General features: G+C 36.4%; 1 protein-coding gene across 5 annotated transcripts in view; it reads left to right on the top strand.

The window, feature by feature from the left end:
• Positions 1–17,069, top strand: part of FHL5 (four and a half LIM domains 5) — a 45,472-nt gene that overhangs the window by 11,336 nt on the left and 17,067 nt on the right. For 3 of the 5 annotated variants that reach the window (XM_027601710.2, XM_027601708.2, XM_027601709.2), the window contains exon 2: positions 12,268–12,493. The exons of the other annotated variants lie outside the window; for them this stretch is intronic. The gene's annotated coding sequence lies outside the window, so the exon portion shown is untranslated. The remainder of the gene's footprint in view (positions 1–12,267; positions 12,494–17,069) is intronic. 5 annotated transcript variants of the gene reach the window in all.

The following is a 17,069-nucleotide window of genomic DNA, read 5'->3' as shown; positions in this document are numbered from 1 at the left end:
AAAGAAAATCTTTCATGTTTCTTTAACAACCTGGTCCTGTATAGGTCACTCATTACAAAGCAGTAATCTAATCTAAAAGAAGCTTGTTAAAATTCATGCAAATGACAGATGTGGTAATAAAGTAGTGTGTGATATATAAAAAATTAATTTTGATTAGCAGTGTGGGTATTTACCATTAAGTGCTTACAAAATTTTATTTGGAAGATATATTCCATTTTTCCTACTCTTTCTGGAAAATAACAATGGATACTATCTTCAGAATGTAGTTTCCATATCTGTAAAATAAATGAGTAGTAACTCATCTATCTCTTCTAGTTCTTATATTCTATGATTAGGAACAAGAGAGTCAGGTGAAATAAATTTAGTCTTTTGATTTGTGTTAAGATTTTATTTAATTTTCAAAATAGACCACACATGCATTTGGAACAAAATTCAAAAGATACAAAGGGCTATACAGACAGTGAAAATAAATCTCACTAAATAGTGAAAAGTAAATCTTCCCTGTCTATTCATTACATTGTGTCTTGTGGTTTCTCCAAGAATGACTCCAAGTTTGTTCTTTTGGGAGTTTTTTTTGGTTTCTTTTTCTTTTTTTTTTTTTTTTTTTTTTTTGAGAGATAGCGTGAGTGGATGGGGGGCCGTCATGGAAGGGGGAAGAGAGGCAGGGGGAGAGAGAGAATCCTAAGCAGGCTGCACGCCCAGAACTGATCCTGGCCATACAGAACTCAATCTCATGACCCTAGGATCATGACCTGAGCCAAAATCAAGAGTCGGATGCTTAAATGACTGAGTCACCCTGACGCCCTGACTCCAAGTATTATTTAAGTGAAATGTCACTTGCTAAGAAACCAAGATTGGTTTTGACCAATACCAAATATTATAACACTATTAGGATAACAAATTGTAAATATTCTTAAAATTTGTCATTTTCCACTTATAATTACTCCATTTCCTATATATTTTCCTCCTCAGCAATGTTTATACTTGCATAACTCATCATTGTTTTTAAGATATTTTGATATGTATTATCTCATTTGCTCTAAAGCACCATTTATGGACATCATTTACAATATTCTATTTTGCAAGGCAGAATATAAATGCCATTTTTTTTTACCATATATGTATTTTGGTGTTGCCAAAATGCCCAAAATTAGGATGCTAATAACCGAGTGGTTTTATAAAGTGTACTGTTATCTGTCCCAAAAAATCAACTGAAAGTTAAGAATGTGGTAATAGGAGTGCCTAGGTGGCTCAGTCGGTTAAGCGTCTGCCTTTGGCTCAGGTCATGATCCCAGGGTCCTGGGATCAAGCTTTGTGTCAGGCCCTCTGGTCAGAAGGGAGTCTGCTTCTCTCTCTCTCTCTCTCTTGCTGTCACTCTCTCTCTTTCTCTCTTGTTCTCACTCTCACTCTCTCTCAAATATTCTTTTTTAAAAATTAATTAGTTAATTAATTAAAGAATTTGGTGATAGTTTAGAAATGTCATGCGTATGACAAGGGGTGCATATGCCTTAGCACCAGCCCTTAGTAACAGGCTGCTGGGCTTCACAGAAGTGCTTGGGACTGAGTCCTCCCCACATCTGTGAAGGGCCAGGCAGAGCTCCTCCCATCCAAGGTCCAGTCCGCCCTTCCCCAGCCCTCAATAGGCCAGTAGGAGTCAAAAAGCTGCAGGAACCACTAATTTTGAACACAGAATAAAAAGATCCAAAGAGACAGCAAATACCTACTTCACGTCTACAATCATCTGCAAAACTGCTGGTAGACCTGCAAAGAGATAGGACCCTTGTTATCCTTTGATTTGGCCTATTAGTTCCGAGGAAAAGAAAGAGTATCTGGAGCCTCCACTCCAGAAATCAAGGAAAAGATACTTGAAGAGCGCTTCCAGTCACTGGGGAATCATGTGATGCCCCACCCCCACCCGTACCCCCACAGCAGAAGATTCTAAGACTGGAGGTGCTACAGCTTATTTTCCTGATCTTGAGCCATTATCACTTTCAATAATGTAGAAATCCTTTAATTATTACCATCAGTTTTGTCCAAGACATTTTTAAAGGTCAGCCAGTAAGTACAGGGCACCGCCAGGCTTCAAAGAGAGTGCAGAAATGAGTAAGACACAGTGGATGCTCTCAGTGAACTTATATTATGGTTATAAGAAATACAACAAACCTCCAGAACATTTATAATATAAGGTAGACTATAAACAATATCTAAGAGAAACAAAGGGCATTCATTAAACATTCATAATACAATTTATAAATGTGCTTTTATATACCTTAAAATTCAGAAATGTCTGCAGCTTTAAGTCCAAGGTGAAATAGAACTTGTTGACAGGCTGTCATCATTTCAGAAAGTTCAAAAAGGAACTCTTCTTTCAGCATTGTGTTTTATGAATTTGAAGATCATAAACCAACAGAAGCTATAATGCACATTAATGCCAGGATATATGAAAGCCAATATATTGTATGGTTAGACTTGGCTTATTCTCAGGAAAGAATTATGTGATTGGTTGTGAAATCTTATTTATTGCTCTTAGTTGAATGGCTAAAAGTTCTTCCTAACTAATTTGTTTAACTGGAGTTGTCATTTAGGTAAGTCATGGATTTAAAAAACTACTTTATAGGCTCTATTAGATAAAGAATACATCTATCATTTTATATTGGCCACCTTCCAAATAAAGAACACTCTTCATTTTTTTGGATAGTTTCTAATACTGTTTTATCAGAATACAGATGGTTTATTTCTTACATTTAAAAACATTTGTTTAAAAGAAAATCATAGAAAGTATTTTTTGGTTGATTCTCCTATATTATGAGTATTAGTTTTTCAAGATTTTATGGGGTTCAAATGAATTGACTATCCTGTGATGATTGGAGTACTCGGCAAAGTGCCTGAATCCATGGTATTAACCTAACCTGCTTAAATTGAACATGTTTGTCATCCTCTTAAGATGAATTAATTCAGCTTTCTCATCACTAACTATGGAGGGAAATTAGAGTTTATTTTAAAACATTTGGGACAATAAAATAGCCATCTAGGCTTTACAGTGAACAATTCACAATCTCTTTGTAACACATGATATTGAACTCAAAAATGGAAAGAAAAAAAGGTACAAAAGACACTGTATTTTCTCTCTGATGAAGCCTATTCCCCAGACCGTAGCATATTTTTCATGTGATCTCGTGCGCTCAAACAGCTGCCCCTGTGGGGGTGACTCAGCTGATTAGTGTGTGTTAGAGGCATGGCCGACGTTCCAGATTCCGTCCTTCCTCAGTAGACGGTTTTTACAATGGCAGATCACGCTTCTTGCTAAATAAGCTTGTATTTGTCATTAGATGCAAGGGGAAGCAGATAGAAACCGTGTTAAATAGATGAATCAAGGGTTGATTCCCTTCCCTCAGAATACAGCTACTAGTGTTTACATACTGATGGTAGTTAATGAGTATGATGAAGGTGATCTTCAGATGAAAGGAAGATCAACAAAACAAACTGATATATTTACTACCCTTGAGGAGTTCCATAGAGTATTTGTTGAATTTCCCAAAAAAGCATAGAGAGGAGGCCAGGGGAATACTTTCTAATATTTATATTAGATGTGCAGTGTCCTCATAGACTCCATCTGTAGGAAAAGGGGTTGACCTGGGGGGTTCATATACAAGAAACATTCACCCTGCCCCTACCATGTGCTGACCCTATGCTAAATACTTTTAGATAAATTGTCTCTTTTAGTGCTGTCCCTATGTGTACCAAACCCTGCACTTAATCAGAACTTCAAACAAGACTTTGAGGAGAACCTAAGTCAACCTAGGAACTGGATCTGCTCTTCCAACGCACCTTTTCCAGAAATAACAGCAATTTTGCAAGAAGTAGAAAATTCAACCTATACCTCTACTGAAAGGCTTGTGGTTCCTTTGTGATCAAAATTGTAGAAGCCAACTTAATGATGAATTTAAAAACAGAAAATTGGGATCTGAATAGACAGAGATTTAGATATTCCAGTTTCATCTTAAAAGGAATATTTTTTTGGTCTTGACAATTTTCTTATACCCCAGTGAGGAAAAAAAGAAATCAAGAATGGTATCAAATCAAAACTATATATTTTATAAGACTTCTACTTCTTTTATTTTTAAAGAATATAATGTTTAATAAAATATAGTTATATATTACCACGGTATATTTACCACTATTTCAGTAATAGCTCCTATAAGTAAATGATTCAGAATGTAATCCCTCCAACAAAGCCATCAAAGCGTTTTTTTTTTTTCTTTGTTAGTATCCATAGAACAAATTAACCAGATGGAAAGCTTTAGTCAGCTGTTTTGGTTTCATGGGAGAGTAGTTCATCAGCTCTCAGGAGATTTTATATTTGACCTCTCCACACAAGATATTCAACTCCCTACAAACTGGGTTTGCAAATATGTCCCTAGAGACTAATATCAAACATTCCACCACAATTCTATGATGCTTGTTTTAGGTTATTTTTGATTGATGGCCTGAAGTTATGGCTTCAGTTATTTTTAAAATTGTTGATTTTTAAAAAAGTAGTGTTTGAGGGGGGAAGAAAATAGACTCCTTCTTCAAAATGGGAACTACAGTTATAATTGTGCATTTTCCATCAAGTCAAGTATACCTACAGCCGATCTACCCATGACTTTTCCATTCTTACATCTCAGTTGATACTTGGGTGGGATCGTGAGCAGCTATTATTGTTCTCATTTATAGTTAAGGAACATAAAGGCCAGAAAGGTTAAATGGTTTCTACAACAGTGGCTAAGTTATATGCTAGTGCTCAAGCAACCAGGGCAACATTCTACAGCTTCTGGTTTCTAACCTAGTTCTTCTCAGTATGTTCTGTCTTGGGTTATAGGCAAAAACAGCTAAGGATGTACATGCAGGTCTGCTCAACTCAACCCTCAGAACCAGGAAAAGAAAAAAAAAAGCCTAAAAGTAGAACTTCTTTACGAGTTATCCAAACGCCTTCATATTTTTCAGATATGTGCATTTTAATTTCTTCTGCTGTAAAACATATACTTACCCCATTTGGCCTAGTTTACACAGATTTTGGAAGATTTACTTTTTCATATATCTCATTTAACTCCCTTAAACTTTGTCAAATTCAGTCACTCACTCAAACGGCATTTCGGCTAACATCAGAGATCTCAGAAGACAAAGATCTTGTGATCCTGGTAAAGATACGGTTTGTCTCAAAATGTTGCACGCAGACCCGAAAAGCCTGGTTTAACTTCCAACAGACAATTGAAGTATCTGATCCAACAGCTCAAAAACTAATAGGGGCACCTGGGTGGCTCAGTCAATTAAGCAATCGACTCTTGATTTCAGCTCAGGTTATGATCGCAGGGTCCTGGGATGGAGCCACACATCGGGCTCCACATTCAGCAGGGAGTCTGCTTCAGGATTCTATCTCTTCCTCTCCCTCTGCCCCTCCCCCTGTGTGCTCGCTCTCTCTCAAATAAATAAATAAATCTTTTAAAAAAACTATTAATAGAAGCATATTATTGCCCCTAGTTTAGAGAAAAATCCTTTAATAATATCAATAGATAAACCACCTACTTCTGCTGTTTGTTTGATATCTTCCTCAGCAGGTAATGGAGGAGCCCTCCAGCTGTCTTCTTCAGCTGCCATCACAGAGAAAGTGAAAGAATGTTCCTTGCCACAGACAGGCCCTTAGGGCTTTACCTTCTGTTCCCTAACCTTCATTTTCAGTCCTTTGACATATTTGCCACAGATGTAACAGATATAAATGAATTCACTACTTAAGTGGACGTATAGCATACAAATTCTTAACTCTTTTCTACTTGAGCCTTTATCCTTTATTCTGTTGACAGAATCCTCTTTGCATATATGTTTCAGTACTTGTCTTGGACTCCAAACCCTCATAGACCAGGACGTTTTCCAGGCCTTTGTTTTTTCAGTCATAAACCACGTTCTGAGGTGCTGCTCTGCTCAGACCTGAGATACAGAAATGAAGTAAGCAACATCGTTACTCTTTGAGGAGCTCACAAGTGAGAGAGACACACATGGGACAAAAATACTGTCACAAAATGTGGCAAAAGGGAAACAGACATATGTATGAACTAATGAGAGCAACAACTCTTTCCTGAGGGTATGTGGAAGCTGCAGAGAGGAGGATTTTTAACTGGACCCTGATGGGTGAGGAGAAGCATCAGGCAGACAAGATCAGTGTGACAAGGGGAGGGTACTAGATACGGAAGAAAAGCCACAGGTGGACACTCAACCGCACAAATGGGTGTAGTGTATTTGAAGAACAGGGAGTCGCTGGTGTGGCTAAAGCCTAGGTGGGATGAGGGTGTGTTGGGCAGTGCTGGGGCTGGAAAGGGCTGGAGCAAACTGGAACAGTAGCAAGGTAGTAAAGGGTCTTTACGCTAACTAATGGAGTTTAGACTTCATTGTGTGACCAAAAATGAGCTGCTGGAGGTTTTTTCCAGTGAGGGGAGATGATCAGAGGAGGTTGAGAAAGATTCTTCTTGAGCATTGGAGGATGTTCTAGAACTCCCTAGAGGAAATTGAGCTTATCATTAGAGAACAAAAGTCATGTAGTAGAAATGTGCTTGGTTCTGCTCAGTAGAGGAAGAAATCTTTAATAACGTCTTCAGGTCAATGTAAACTATTATGACCCATCGGAGATAGGAGGAGGGCCTAAACTAAGATTTAGGCATGCTTCTGAAGTGGGATAGAGAGGATGCGGTACCCGATAAACACAGATAGGGGGTGCGGGCAGGGAGGGAGGAGAGGAGAATGATGGCAACAGTTGCCTCAGGAAACTAGGTGGTGATCTAACTATGCACTGTAGATGGTCTCTATAACCACGGAGCACAGAGGAATATACTTCGTTCAGTGAGGTTTCCAAAATGCTCCTGACTGGCCATCAGAGCAACAATTCAAATTTAAATCCAAAATGGTAAAATCACAGGTAAATTCAGTTAAGTAGAGTTTGAATTAAGATTCTTCATCCCGTTTCTGGTTCCACTGAAGTTTGGTATATCAATCACAAACTTCAAAGACTTAAACATTTTGTACTAACACTTCCCAAGAGGATTTTAATACTCCTTTCACCATTTAGATTTAGTTTCTCCCCAAGTTCTTCCCTAAAGAAAAGCAGAAACACGTCTACTTTACTGAATCAATGAAAGCCTGCCTGGGCAATTGAAACAGTCCTCAGCACTCTCCTAGGAGCAGAGATGTATTTATATAGACGGAGCGAAGCTGTTTTGAATAGCCGGATGGAAATTAAGCCAGAAATCCCAGTAAACTTTGAACTAAAGAACTGTGCACTTTTACATATGGCATGATTTGCATCTATTTAGCAAAATTTACAGATCATGTATTAGAGCCAGCAGTAATCTTAAATACCATTTATTGTATATCCTCTATTTTAAGAATTATAATCAATGTGAGGATTTTATACATTATCCCCTGCCTCCATAGGGAACAAAAAGCTGTTATCAAAACAATGTAAGTTATAATTGATATTTAGAATAAAAAATATATGGTAATTCAACTACCCCAATAAATAAAATTCCTCAAAAATACACCAACAATAGAGATGTTACTGGAAGCCAGAAGGCTCAAATTATATCCTTGTACACTTCAACTCCACCATAAGAAGGAAAAGTCCTCTCACATTTGAAACTTGTAATCCATGACTGGAGAGTAATAAGATACATACAGGTTGTCCTTGATTTGCACAATGTTCATGCACAAAGCTCATGCGTATTGTAACCATGTCCTTGCTTTGCACATTTCATGGTACTGAGAAAGTGTGTGAGAGAGAGAGAACTTCTCCCCTCACTTGCATCTAAAATGGTCCCCCTCTGGGTGCGTGCATGGCTCAGTCAGTTAAGCATCTGCCTTTGGCTTAGGTCATGATCTCAGGGTCCTGGGATCAAGCCCCACATTGGGCTCCCTGCTCAACAGGGAGTCTGTTTCTCCCTCTCCCTCTGCCCCTTCCCCCACTGGTGCACAATCTCTCTCTTTCCCAAATAGATACATAAAATCTTTAAAAAATAAAAAATAAAATAAAATGGTCTCCCTCGGGTCCCTTTTGATTCAGTCCACACGCATCCCAGATCTTCCTTGTTTAGACAACTTCCATGACCACCATCAGCATGCAAAACCTTTCTTTAGATATTGCTACACCCTTGTGGATTATTTCTCTTCTGACAAACATAAGAAAGGATTGTTTGATACATACTACTCTACTTATTTATCCTCAACTCATTTTTTGAAATCTCTAAAAAAAATAAAGCATTTCACATATAGGAAAGAATATTTCTAATATATATGCAAAGTACAATAGCAATTTAGTCTAAGAAATCAAACATTTCCTATCAATTTGTGTGGATTTTTTTTTTTTGTAGTTTCAAGTTTTTATTTAAATTGCAGTTAGTTAACATATAGTAATATTAGTTTCGGGAGTAGAATTTAGTGATTCATCACTTACACATAACACCCAGTGCTCAATCGCAAGGGCCATCCTTAATCCCTGTCACCCGTTTAACCCATTCCCCACCCACCTCCCCTGAGCAACCCTCAGCTTGTTCTCTACAGGTTAAGAGTCTGTTTTATGGTTCGCCTCTCTCTTTTTTTGTTCCCCTATGTTCATCTGTTTCATTTCTTAAATTCCACATGTGAGTGAAATCATATGGTGTTTGTCTTTCTCCGAATGATTTATTTTGCTTAGCATCATACACTCTAACTCCATCCATGTCATTCAAAAGGCATGATTTCATTCTTTCTGATGGCTGAGTAATATTCTATTGTTTATATATACCATAACCTCCTTATCCATTCATCAGTCAATGGACATTTGGGCTCTTTCCATATTTTGGCTATTGTTGATAATTTTGCTATATGTGCACGTATCCCTTTGAATCATTTTTTTTTTTTATCTTTTGGGTAAATACCTAGATCCTTCATCTTTGAAAACCTCTTTGCAACTTCTCAATACCCATCTAATTCCAGAAGTTAGATAATCTTAAATTGCACCCTGATTTTTGTGTTTACCATCATGTTTTTTAAAATAGCTTGAATAATATATATTTATTATGTTTAATAACATGTTAACTAACATACTAACATGTATTTTTAATATATTAACCTATTTATTATAATTTCTAATAATCAGCTTGAGCTGTTCTTGAACTTTATAAAAGTGTATTTACTTTTTTGCAAACTACTTGCTTCACTCAATATTGTAAAGTTGAGGTAAAGTAAATTCATTGAGGATGAATTACCTGCAATTCATCTGTATGAGCATACATCTACTTCTGTATCTATTTTCCCTTTGATAGCTATTCAGAGTTTCCTGTCATGGCTACTATAAACTATGCTGCTATGAGCATTCTTGCACATGATCTCTGCAAGATTTTATGATTTACACACTTAATGGGTGAAATTGCTGAGTCATACAAAAGGTACATGTTCAACTTTACGATATTATGAAATACTGTTTTTCAGAGTGATTTTATCTGTCCATTTTTCACTTTTATTTTCAGTGTCTGCTTCTGTTGCTCCTTATCCTCACCAGTATTTCACATTGTCAGACTTGTTCATTTTTTCTGACCTTATAAGTGTAAATGTATTTCATTATGGTTTGCTAAACAGATCAAATCTAATTCCACGGAATAGATTGAGCCTTCTTTAAAATATCTGTCATTTAAAGAAGAAAAATATTTGCATATATCTTTTGCCCATTTTTCCATTAGCTTATCTTTAATTCTTATTGATTCATGGAGTGTTTTATATATTCTGTATTCTAATCCTTTGTCAGTTATATGTGTAGCAAATATCATCTCTTAACCTGTCATTTTGTGGTTCTCTTTTCTTTTAATAGTGTCTTTCAATGACCAATTACTTTTTCCAAATGTCAATCTGCTCATTCATGGTTTGTGTGTTTGCATCTTTTCAAAAACTTGCACTAGCTTGAGGTCATAGAAATTTACTCCTATATTTTAAAGTTTTGCTTTTCATATTGATGATGGAATTGTTTGAGTATAGTATAAGGTAGGGCTCCGACCTAATTTTTTGCCATGTAAGTAACCAATTATTCCAGGACCATTTGTTGAATAATTTTTTTACTCCCATTAAACTGAAATATCATTCTTTATATGTCAAATATATCAATATTTATAAATATAAATATATCAAAAATAAATACATCATATTTATCTGATATGATTTGGTTATGATTTGTTTCATATCTGATTTGGTTCTCCATTCTATTCCTCTGGTTTCTTGGTTTATCCAGTTCTTTTTTTTTTATGTTATGTTAATCACCATACATCATTAGTTCTTGATGTAGTGTTCCATGATTCATTGTTTGCGTTTAACACCCAGTGCTCCATGCAGAACGTGCCCTCTTTAATACCCATCACCAGGCTCACCCATCCCCCCAACGCCCTCCCCTCTAGAACCCTCAGTTTGTTTCTGAGTCCATAGTCTCTCATGGTTCGTCTCCCCCTCCCAATTCTCCCGCTCCATTTTTCCCTTCCTGCTATCTTCTTCTTCTTCTTCTTCTTCTTCTTCTTCTTTTAAACATATAATGTATTATTTGTTTCAGAGGTACAGGTCTGTGATTCAACAGTCTTACGCAATTCACAGCGCTCACCATAGCACATACCCTCCCCAATGTCTATCACCCAGCCACCCCATCCCTCCCACCCCCTACCACTCCAGCAACCCTCAGTTTGTTTCCTGAGATTAAGAGTATAGTATAAGGTAGGGCTCCAACCTAATTTTTTTAGTTTGTTTTTTTAAGAATTAGGTTTAATTTTTAAGAATTCCTCAGAGAATTCTTAATCTCAGGAAACAGACTGAGGGTTGCTGGAGTGGTGGGGGTGGGAGGGATGGGGTGGCTGGGTGATAGACATTGGGGAGGGTATGCGCTATGGTGAGCGCTGTGAATTGCGTAAGACTGTTGAATCACAGACCTGTACTTCTGAAACAAATAATGCAACATATGTTAAGAAAAAAGAAAAAGAAGAAGATAGCAGGAGGGGAAGAATGAAGGGGAGTAAGTCGGAGGGGGAGATGAACCATGAGAGACGATGGACTCTGAAAAACAAACTGAGGGTTCTAGAGGGGTGGGGGGGTGGGGGGATGGGTTAGCCTGGTGATGGGTATTAAAGAGGGCACGTTCTGCGTGGAGCACTGGGTGTTATGCACAAACAATGAATCATGGAACACTACATCAAGAACTAATGATGTAATGTATGGTGATTAACATAACAATAAAAAATTAAAAAGAAGAAGAATTCCTCATATCAGGTTTATCCAGTTCTAAACTACATTTCCTTAATGACTTTAAGTTTTGAGATTTCATATGATAAGTGTTCCCACTATCATAAAGTGTAGATATATGGTGCTATATTTAATACCAGTATTATTTTTATTGTTTTCAAACATGGTATTTTTTAACATTGTATTTCTGGTGTATAGGGATTCTGTTGATTTTTGTGTATTGATTTTGTATCAAGGAACTTGCTTGCTTTCAATGATAATGAGATTGAACACAGTCTCATGTTTCTTAGTATTTAGATATCCTCTTTTGTGTAGTATCTAGTCAAGTCTTTTGCGCCTTTATTGGATTATCTATGTTTTCCTTATTGATTTGTGGAATTTCTTTATGTTCTGGATATGACTCCTTTGTTGGTTCATGAGTTACAATACCTTCTCTGATTCTGTGGTTCTTATTTTCACTCTTATCTTGAATCGTTTTAAAATAGTGGTCTTAATTTTAATGCAGTCCAATTTATTAAATTTTTCCTATGTGACTGCCTTAAGAAATTTTTCCCTATTACAAGTTAATAAAGAAATCTTCTTATGTTCTAAAAGGGTTAGAAAAGAAATAGCACCTTCACAATACTGAGTTTCCAAGTCTATGAACATAGCTTATCTTTCCACTCACTTACTCAGGTTTTCTTTATATTCCTTCAAAGTGTTCAGTGTAGGGTTCTCACTCATGCTTATTAGATTTATTACAAGGTATATGAGGGTTTTTTAATGGTACCAAAAATGATATATGTTTTAAACTTCATTTTCTGTTTGTTGTTATAAGAATTAGATTTTTGTATATAGACGTTTTATCCAGCAACTCTATTAACCCACTTACAAATTCTAATTGTTTATTATAGAATCATTTGGATTCTCTTCACACAAAAATCAGTCAGCAGCAAATAATGACACTTTATTTGTTCCCTTTCAATTCTGATATTTTCCTTTTTCTCATCTTAGTGTACCGGCCAGGACTTCTCACATAAAACTGAATAGAAGTGGTGATCGTTGGCATTCTTTTTCTGTTTCTGATCCCAGAGTAAAAGCTATCAGCATTCACCATTAAATATGTTTGCTAGTTTTTTTTTAATTACATTGAGGAAATTCCTTTTATTCTTAGTTTACTAAGTTTTTGATTATGAATTGAAGTCAAATTTCGTCAAAGGCCTTTTCTGCATCTGCTAAGGTAATTATATGACTTTATCTTTTATTTGATAAATCTGGTGAAATACAGTGATTCTCTTTTTAATTTTAAACCAAAATTGCATTCCTGGGATAAATGCAATCTATCATGATATGGTTAACATTTTCACGTATCACTAGGGTCAGTTAGTTATTATTTGTGGAAAGTTGTGTGTACTGCAAAATTTATTATTTATTATAAGCATAATTGGCCTATAAATTTTTTTCACTAATGTTTTCAGTTTTGGTATCAGAGTTTTAATGGGTTCAAAATTAACATGTTTCCTGTTTATAATATTTGGCATAGTTTATTAGGCGTGCCGCTATTTCTTAAGGCTTGGTAAAATTCACTGGTGAAGCCATTTGGGCTTGCATTTTACCGTGTACCTAGGTTTTTAATAACAAATTCAGTTTCTCTGATAGTTACTAACTATCAGAGAAATTTTATATTCTTGTATCAGTTTTAATGTTTGAAATTTTATATTCTTGTATCAGTTGTAATGTTTTATTTATCTTAGAAGTTTCCCATTTTATCAAAATTTTCTAATTCTTTAGCTAAAGTTCTTCCACAAGGCCAATATTTATTTAGATATACCTCCATATTTACAATTTTTGTTGTTTTTTAACTGCTTTCTTCATCTCTGAGCTTCAATCTGAGATCATTTTTGCCTGAAAAACGGTCTTTGGCATCTATTTTAATATGGGTGTGCTCTGGATGTATTCAGTTTCTGATTGTCTGAAAAATGTCTTTTTTTATCTTCATTATCAAAAGCTGTTTTATCTGAGTATAGACTTCTAGGTTGGCTCCTAATTTCTTTCAGAATTTTTACCTTATCTTCCCATTGTCTAGTTTCCATGTTTTTCTATTGAGAAGTAGTAACTTCTTAATTTGTTGTTACAATGAAAGTAATATTTTTACCCTATATTTTAGATGTTATTTGCCTTTAGTTTTTAGAGGTTTTACCCTGCGATGCCTCAGTGTGTGTGTTTTTAGCCTGGTCAAGTTTCATAGTTTTTGCTTTATTTTGTTTTATAAATTTGTAGCATGATGTAATCTGTCAGTTTTGGAAGACTGGCCATCATTTCTTCAATAAGAATTCTTCTGGGGCGGCTGGGTGGCTCAGTCGGTTAAGTGTTCAACTCTTGATTTTTAACTCAGGTCACCCTGGGCATGGAGCCTGCTTGGGATTCTCTCTCTCCCTCTGCCCCTCCCCCCCACCCCTCTCTCTCTCTCTCTCTCTCTCTCTCTCTCTCTCTGTCTCTCTCAAAAAAAAATTCTCCTTCATATTCCCCATGAAACATGTAAAACACACTTTTTTACATAGGAAGAACAATAACATTTGTTGATCAAATGGAATCCCAATTGATTTGCCTGTTTGTGGTATGTCCATCTTCCAACCCCTTCTATCACTATTTTTAAGTTAATTTTCATAAGTCTCAGCTCAAAACATTTCATTCATCTATTTTCAGTCATCAGTGGTTATTTTCTTTTCTATAGAAAGAAAATATGTTCAACTCTAGCTTGAAACTTAACCCACTGATGATCTTGCCCAATCTATGTTTCCAATTTCTCCTCCAATATTTGCCTTCTTGTGCCCTGCAAGCCACTTTGAATAAACTCCTTGCCTCTTCCCATGCCTGCCTCACATATCCGAGTATGAATGTCTACCCTAATTCTGTTGTCCTATCTTAAATGCCCTTCCCCACATCTCCAGGGAATAGAGGTGTGCACAGGCTAAGATCCTAGGCTTCAGTTTCTGACAAGCGTAGATTTGTATTCTAGATCCAGCATTTTTACCAGCCAGGTGCTCTTGACCTCACTAAGCTTTGGTTTCTTCATTAATGGGATAATGTTATTCATGGGGATAATAATAATAGACCCCTCCTAGAGGGTCAAGTGATGACTAAAGGAGATAATCTAGACCAAGTGGTTAATACAAGGAACAGGAGTATTCGATATCATTGGTAGTATTTTTACTATAAAATACCAATGGTAGGAGCGACTGCTCTTTGCCCACCTCTACATCCATTCTGCTCTGTAATCCAGAGGTCAGAGACCTGCTGCTGCTGCCACCGATACCATTACAACTGTTTCTCACAGCCACAAATCTAGTCACTGAACCCTGGACAACCTGAGTCCGGGCATTTCAAAATAGTAGAAACTACTCACGTATCTCAGACACAGTCGGCCAGCATCAACAGCAGCAGGAACGTAACCTCTATATTCCTCCCATCTTCCAGTTTACACACATGGTTTGAGTTAGCAGAGCCAAATTTGCCTCCCAAACACCAGCTGAAGAGGGGCCAGGAAATATTTTTAGCTTCCTGACCTCTCCAGCGAGGAGGGTAAAGCCAAGGTTGGGAGAGCCAACCTATTATAATATCTACTGCATGATTCATTCCAACTCCACCTTCTCCAACTTGTTCCTGGATTTTTCCTAACTAAAAGTCATCATTCTTCTACCTTCTCTACATTGGTGGTTTTCACCACCATTGGACAAATGTCACTGGACATTAAAGCCACCTCGGACCTGAAAAATACTTATTCTCGTTCTTTGCCTCCAGAAATTCTGATTTAATTGATTTGGGGTAGGGGTGCACTTTGGAAATTTTTTAAAACCCTAATGTACCCTCTGTGTTTAGAACTGCTGCTCTAAATTCTTACAATCTTTCATTTCCCCTCATCACTTCCTAACTTTTGTTTAGTTATTTATAAAATGTCCTTACTCTTCCTACTCAATTATAAGTTCTCTGAGGGTAGGATTGGAATCTACTCTCTTTTATGTCCTTCACAACTTCTGGCAGATTACTTTGCAAAAAAAAAAAAAAAAAAAAAAAAAAACTTAAATATTGATTGACTGCATGAATAAATGAATGATGGATGATGCCTTGCAAACAAAAGCATATTAAAGATACCAGGCATCAAATCCCTGTCTCTCTCTTGCTTGACGTAGTCTCAAATACATTTCTTGTGAATCTATTAATTCTGCTCAGCAGAGTAAAAATATAAGTGGATATATTGCTCACAGCATTAGCCTTCTAATCAGTAATTCACCATAAAATATAACTTGACACAAAATTATTCCTAGTTTAAAAAATAACATCTAAGAAACAGCATTCTCAGCTATAGACACTTGCAAATGAACTCACCCTTTCTAAGTAGAAACCTAAAATAAAGGAGGAACTGGACAATAAAAGTCAAGTGCGGTCATGACACTGGATTTCTGAGATATTATTTTTATTTTTAGATACGTCAGTTCTTTGATATATCAGTGTATCTCTAAATCAATCTTCTAAAACCCCAGTAGGCAATGATAAAAATTCTGTACTCAAACTATTGTATAATTGCAGAATGACTTCGAAAGAAGTTTGACTAGAATATATCTAATTGATACATATAATCCCTTTGAAAGAAGTTTGCCAAGAACTTGATATTGATACTAGCATTTCTGAGTTCATACCTAAAAAAATTAAATGCTATCCAATTGGGTTACATTGTTAATATTAAGATTTCTTATGGTTCATAATTATAGGTCTCCTTTTTAGATCTTTGAAAGAAAAGGATTTAAAATCTTTGAAAGAGAAATTTTTCCCAGTACCTTTGCCAAATTAGCCCTCAGATGGGGGTTCCTGAGATAAGAATCACAGGGTCCTCATCTCTTTTTTTACAGCTTTGCCTGTTAAGAAATGATTAAGAGCAAGCCATTGGATCTGCTCTCCTGAACACAGAGTTACTCCCTGAGTATTTAAAAGTATTAACGTTAGGGATAAAGAAGAGGAAAAAGGACACAATGATGTTTAGAAAAGAATAAGGTTAGGTAAAAAGTGATTTGATTAGAGAAATTCTTTCGCTTCTCTTGCCTGCCCCCACCGCATTTAGAACTGCTTGTGTTAAGAGTTCAAATAGCTTTAAGAAGCTTTAGTTTCAGGTCTTCTTTAATCCTGAATGTACCCAGGTGAAAATTTGTTTGCCTGCCCCCACCGCATTTAGAACTGCTTGTGTTAAGAGTTCAAATAGCTTTAAGAAGCTTTAGTTTCAGGTCTTCTTTAATCCTGAATGTACCCAGGTGAAAATTTGTTTCCCAAGACTCACCATTTCCCAACTTCAGAAGGGATCTCGTGCCATTCTCCCATTTGTCTTTTCCCCTTCCTTTCCTGCCAAATCAGGATCGAACCTCCCTCCCTCACTTCCTTCCTTCCTTCCTGAGTTCCCACAACTTAACTTCCTTAAAGTCTTCCCAGGAAGGTCTTCTGATACTGTAGCTCCTCACCCTCTTTTCTATTAGTTCCCTTAAGAACTCCATGGTTCCAGTAGAATATGTATCACGTTTTTGGTTATACACTCCTCTATTTGGATGGGTTCACATATCCACAGGTAAATGAGAGACTTCATGTAAATGAGGGCTGAATTTCTCAGTGTATTTTCCCCAACCAAGAATAAGAAGGTGAACATTTAGTTTGTTCTCTTAGCTCAAATTATGTTCACCATTACTAAGGTAAGAGTTAAACTAAGAGAATCCAGACTTCTGGAGGGCAGGGAGTTCAAATATTACAGAGTAGATATACAATACACATTGACC

This window comes from Zalophus californianus, chromosome 7 (assembly GCF_009762305.2).
Source record: "Zalophus californianus isolate mZalCal1 chromosome 7, mZalCal1.pri.v2, whole genome shotgun sequence".
In the NCBI taxonomy this organism is placed as follows: Eukaryota; Metazoa; Chordata; class Mammalia; order Carnivora; family Otariidae; genus Zalophus; species Zalophus californianus.
The sequence above is the reverse complement of the archived record's forward strand: the minus strand, read 5'-3'. Positions and strand labels throughout refer to the sequence as shown.